This window comes from Poecilia reticulata, unplaced genomic scaffold, assembly GCF_000633615.1.
Source record: "Poecilia reticulata strain Guanapo unplaced genomic scaffold, Guppy_female_1.0+MT scaffold_239, whole genome shotgun sequence".
NCBI classification, from domain to species: Eukaryota; Metazoa; Chordata; class Actinopteri; order Cyprinodontiformes; family Poeciliidae; genus Poecilia; species Poecilia reticulata.
Genome location: NW_007615029.1, coordinates 320,289 through 326,109, shown reverse-complemented (window position 1 = coordinate 326,109; position 5,821 = coordinate 320,289). Strand labels below are relative to the sequence as shown.

Genomic DNA, 5,821 nt, shown 5'->3' with positions numbered 1-5,821 from the left:
GATTTTATTCTGCACCAAAAATTAACCTTGTTTTACTCATTAAGCCAAAAAATATCAACAAAGTATATTTTCTAACTGAGGGAAAAGTTAGCACACCCTGCTGGCTGATAGCTGTACTGCGTTTATCTTCAGTCAGGTCAGTTATCTATTGTTGCTAGTACTTTTGAACTTTCAGACAGTTGTTATGATGTGTAACCATGGCAACAAGGTGTTGTTTTCACAGCTTTGCATCCCAAAGCTCTTATAACAACTTTGACCCCAGACCTAAAAGAAGATTAGATAACGACGCAGAGAGAGAAGCAGGAAGTTCAAACCGTCTCTTCCCTCCATCATGACGGACAATAGAAGATCTTTGACAAAACAAAATGGATGAACTTCAAACCCAAACATTGATCATGACGTTCAGTGGAACGTGGCTCCGGGATCAGATCCCCTACTCCAACATCTTTCTAACCAAACGGAGCGGCAAAAGCAAATGAGCTGGATTAGCAAAGCTAACGCCTCCATTCAGGATTTGTTGCTGTGGAACATCATCTCTGCTGAGCTGTTAGCACGTCAGCTAACAGGTCTCAGTCAGAGGCCTATTCAGATGCGTTGGAACACCGACTGCTGCTGCCAGAACAATATACTGAAAATATTAGTTAATTATTGAATAGTGTAATTTCTCTGTTCGGCCTCAAACACGTCAGATGTTTTTAAACCATGTTTGTTTCTAAAAGTGGCTCTGAGTTTGTCTCATCACCAGATTCCCGTCTGTTAGCACCATGTTAAGTCATCTCTCCATGTTTTGGCCGCGATCTGCGTCGGTTCCGCTCCGACGGCCTGCGGGCCGACGCGGATAAAGCGCTGCGTCTTTACGGCGGCGGGAGGATTGGGAGGTTTCCGACCGGATCCCATTTGTGTGAAGCTATTAGCGCCGAGCAGCTCTCAGCTCCGCCTGATACGCCTCTGAGATTAGGAAATGGTATTACAGTAAGAGGATCGGCCGCCTGGAGGTGAGGAACACACAGCGAGGCTGACGGGACCGGAAACCGCTGCAGCAGAAACGATCCAACAAGGAATGAAGGTAAGATGGTCAGAAACGTGACGTCACACAGGAAGCAGCGTTTCAGGCGCGACTTTAGCTGCAGACACAGATCTTATCAATAAATGCCCCAAACCGTTTAAACACGTGATAAACTTTTGATTTTAACATGAAAATCACTTCACATTTTTTCTCTGGTTCATTATTCTGGCATTTAGCAAATATAACTTTTTTTTTTGGTAATCCTAATTGAACTTTGGTTTATTCTGTTTCTCTTACCCATAAAATAAAGCAAATTTGAATTACAAAAATAAAAATGCTTAATGAAGACATGACCATTTTGAAAACAACTCAAGTTTTTTGATAAAAACAAAGTTTTGAGCTATTTTGTAAAAGTAGCTTTACAAAATTGCCACATCACACCAGTCACATGACCATCAGCTACTGCAGGAAACCATGAAGAATAAAACAACAGGAAGTAGTTGGAGGTCAAAGCTGTGGCACGTTTTTTACTGACTTATCTGTTAACAGATTTAATCACCGGGGATTTTAATTGTGTTTTTATTTAATGGAAACATCATAATTGACTTTATGGTTCCTATTCATAACAAATGTCATTTTAAATGTAACTCAACTGAATCCAGGTCATTTAAATACAGTTTGTTTTTATACCAGGGGTTCCCAAAGTGGGGGTCGGGGACCCAGTTATGGTCACAAGACACCAAGTGACAGAGCGTGAAATTATTTTCAGAATCTTAGCGATGTGACCCATCAGGTCTATGGAGGGCTAAAAGGGACAAAATTATATTTATAAGTAAATATAGCAAGAAATAAATATATGTACAATTAAATAATGTATAGTTAAATGCATTTTAATCATATGTTTACAATCAATTAAATTAAAAATATGTATAATTATTTACAATAAATAAGTATGCATATTATATCTATATATAAATATAGATAAATATGATAAATATAAAAGGGTTTTGCATTACTGTGAAATGTTTGCCTTGTTCCTCTCTATTTGGTTTCTCTCCTGTTTTCTGTGCTCACTTGATCATTCCTGACTTCCTGTTTTATTTTGAAATTCCCAGTGGGTTCTGCTTCCTGTAGTTCCTGCCTCAGCTGTTTGGTGTTGCTAATCAGAGTTCGGTTCCGTTCGGATGTTTTCCTGCTCTGGTTCCTGCAGCGTTTCAGGTGAGCCGCTTTTAGAACCAAATARTCAACAAAATAAAAGCCTTTCAGCTCAATTAGGATTTTACTGGCGGGAAAAAACCGAGAAACAAACAAACACACCTGGTTTCTGTCGCCATGATGGCTAGCAGAAGCTAGCAGGTTAGCTGCTGAGGCCGGTCCGGTAGAGGCCCGTTTGGGTCACTGGAGATAAAATAAGGCAAATTTCAGACAAAAAAAAAAGCTGAATTTGTGAGATTTGGGATTAATTGAACAGATTTTCTTAAAAAAATAAAATCTTTTACCTTGAACATTTCGGAGATTAATCGTAAAATTGCTGTTTTTTGTTGTTTTTTAAGAAAATTTTCCATTTTGAAACGTCTTAGTTTTTTCTCAAAAGTTTTAACTACAAAGACTCAGAAATATCCAGGTTTTTTTTTCAAGATTACCTTTTTAAAAAACATTTGTTTTTTATTCATTTAAAAAAAAATATTACAAAAAATATATCTAGAAGAAAATATTTTGATTTTTTTCGTAGGAAATTTGTGCCAGATAAATTTAGAAATTTCTGATTTTTTTCTAGAAATAGTTTTGGAATCTGAAACTCAGAAATTCAGTATATATAACAGGATATGTGGCTAAATTAATTTCAAAATCTGTGATTTTTTTCTAGAACATTTCGGACTTTTGGAGCGTTTTTTGTGGAAATTTAGTCCATCTTTTCCCATTTAGCACGGCCCCGATACGCCGTCGTCTGAAGAGCTTCTGTCTGTTTGGTTGCTTTTGTTTTCTTCCAAGTTTTAACTTTAACAGATTTGTGGTAGAGGTGCTCAAAGTGGGGCCCGGGGGCCATTTTGTGGCCCTCAGAATGATTTTGTGGACAAATGAATCAAAACAGATCCAGACAAATGATCTGATCTGAATTTAATTTACCACATTTCATTGTTCAAAATAATGTATGCAAAACTTTTTTTCTGCTGCTTAAATTATGTAATTAATAAGCTTATGAACAAATCTCATCGTTTAAATTAATCCCAACTTCAAGTTTTTTGGGAAAGTTTATAACGGCAGGAAATGAGGTCACAACCAGGAAGTGTTGCTCAGAGCAGTGAGGAAACAGGCGTGTCATAATTTATGACATAAAAAGCATGAATGTTTCAGGCAGAGATGGCACTCCGTAATCGTTTCCTGACTGAATGATTCATGTGGATGTTCTGCTGCTGAATATTTCAGGAGACAAACAGAAACATTTCTGCTCTGAGCTTTGAACTCCTCCGATCAGACGGCCAGGAAACGGAGATTTCTCCCTCCATTACTGAATATTAATATGAATATTTTATATTTCCTTTCCTTTCTGCTTTTTCTCATCATGTTCTAGGTTTTTATTTCCAGTCAGCGTTTATCGGTTTAACATGAAAGCTATGAAATCTAAATAGACAAATTGTTTATATCGTTTTAACTCCGTGTGGGTTTTTTTTTTCTAACTTTATTGAGTTTTTTTTTGCATGTATGAATCACAGAAAACACAAATAAAACACATTGGAAACACAATTAATACCGAAGGAATGAAATTAAATTCAGCGTAAAAACAAAAAATATGAGAAATGAATCAAAAGGAAAAAAGTACAAATGATTTTTTTTCCTTTTGTTTTTCTATTTTTCCTTTTTCTTTTATTTTTTTCTTAAATCTTTTTTTTCCCCCATTTCTCAGTTTTTTCCCTTCATTCTCTTTTTTCTCTCCTTCCTCCCTCCCTAACCGTGACCTCTGACCTTTCCTGACTCCATCAGACGTGTGGATCTCCACCGATCGGCTCCGCGGTGCGCTGAACGCCGCGGGCCGGAGGAGGCCGCTCTTCCTGCAGCCGCCTGGTGGGAATCTTTCATCCCGCCTGCGCGAGATGCCCTTCAGAGGGACCCGCCGGCTGTTTGGATGCTGGCCAAGGTTGCCATGGAAACGCCGAGACGACGACGACGACAAGGGGGGCAGCAGGAAAAGCCTGTGATGGAGAAACAGCTCACTGACTCCCAGTTAGAAAACACGACTTCAACTCAGAGACAAAAGGAACAATGGGGCATTTGAATGCTAATGCTAATGCTAACATATTTCATGCTAATTGTTGTTTTCTAGTGAAAACTAAATGATTGAAGCTACAAACTTGCTGAGTTTCTCTTTTCTGTCCAGCAGCAGCGTCAGGACGGAGCTGCTGACCTCAGAGCAGCGACTGGAACCTGCTCACATCAACAGGTGAATGAATTAGAGCAGCTCTGATCAAACGCGGTAAATTAAAATGTGTGTTCGACGCGCGCCGTGAAAAGTACATCAGCGCGAATGAGTGCATGAATGAGTGCATGCGGCGCGGCGACAGCAGGAGAGAGATCATGAATAAATGAACAAATGAAATGAAGAAAGCCAAACGTTAGACATGTTTAATTGATCGGCATCAATATGGGAACGTTGCTCGACAAGCCGAATCAGAGCTGGAGTTTCACTGGGAGCCGAGATTATTAAAGCTGCAATAATCCCAGAATAAATCTGGACTTAATCTGAGAATAAAGTCTTAAAACGGAAATAAATTGTAATATGAGAATAAACTCCGTATAGTCTCAATGTTAGCCAGTGAAAATTAGTGGATAAAGTGGTAATAATACGGGGACAGACACGTCAGTCGTCATGTTACCAAATTAAAAGTATAATTCATAAAGTCACGATAATATGGGAATAAAATCGGAGTGATAACGAGAATAGTCGTAATATTACCAATAAGCTGTGATTGCGTTTGCTGTTTTTATAAATGTTGAGCTGCAGGGCGCTCATAAACATGCTGCTTTTTTAGCTTCCTGTAGGAGCAGGGCTAACGCTAGCTATAGCTGTTAATAAAGTTAGTCAAAACGGTTTAGTAGATTTTCTCCATGCTGTTCATAAATGTCACAAACTAAATGTGTTTTCTTTTTTTTTTTGTTTTTTTTTTACGGACTAAATGTTTTACTGGCTCAGAGTTTAATGTTACAAATGGCACCCTGTAGGTTAGCCTCTGTATCCATGGCAACAAAATGTTTTCCAGAACTCTAAAGTTGAAACAGTTAATAATTACAACAACGAATTGTTGCCATGGAAACCTGTTGGTCATGACTTTTGTTCCCAAGTTTATTTTTTCTTTATTTTGCTCCTTTAATCCTCGGAATGTTTCTGGTCATAAATCTTGTTTCCCAGAGAAACAAAATGTTTTAATTACAGTAAAAAAAAAAAGAGAGTTAAGTTTATTTTTTTGAAGTGTTCTGATCTCGCTCCCCTGAGGCTTCCTGTTTCGTCCTGTCACATTAAAACACGGCCACTGCGTTATCCTTAAGCATCGCTAATATCGCCGCTCCGCTTGGGGGACGGCGGTCGTTTTAATTTGGGCCCCGGCGGGAATCGGATCCTCTCGCCGGGCTGCGTCGGCGCCGGACTCATCCGATTAGGGACAGCAGAGCGGTAAACGGCGTCTCCCCAGGGAGGTGAGACGGATGGGGGGGGCGGCTCCGATTGGACCTGATAAATCAAACTGATACACGATCATTATGGAGATTCTCACCTCAGAGGCCACTGCGCGCGCGTGTGTGTGTGTGTGTGTGTGTGTGTGT

At 39.2% G+C, this 5,821-nt stretch overlaps 1 long non-coding RNA gene across 2 annotated transcripts in view; it reads left to right on the top strand.

Annotated features, from left to right (window-relative positions):
* The first annotated feature begins 628 nt into the window (after positions 1-628).
* Positions 629-5,821, top strand: part of LOC108165956 (uncharacterized) — a 6,906-nt gene continuing 1,713 nt past the window's right edge. The window contains exons 1-3 of one of the 2 annotated variants that reach the window (XR_001776276.1): positions 629-1,066; positions 2,122-2,224; positions 3,989-4,445. This is a non-coding gene — a long non-coding RNA (uncharacterized LOC108165956). Of the gene's footprint in view, positions 1,067-2,121; positions 2,225-3,911; positions 4,446-5,821 lie in introns of both variants that reach the window. The other variant, XR_001776275.1, reaches the window with a different exon arrangement.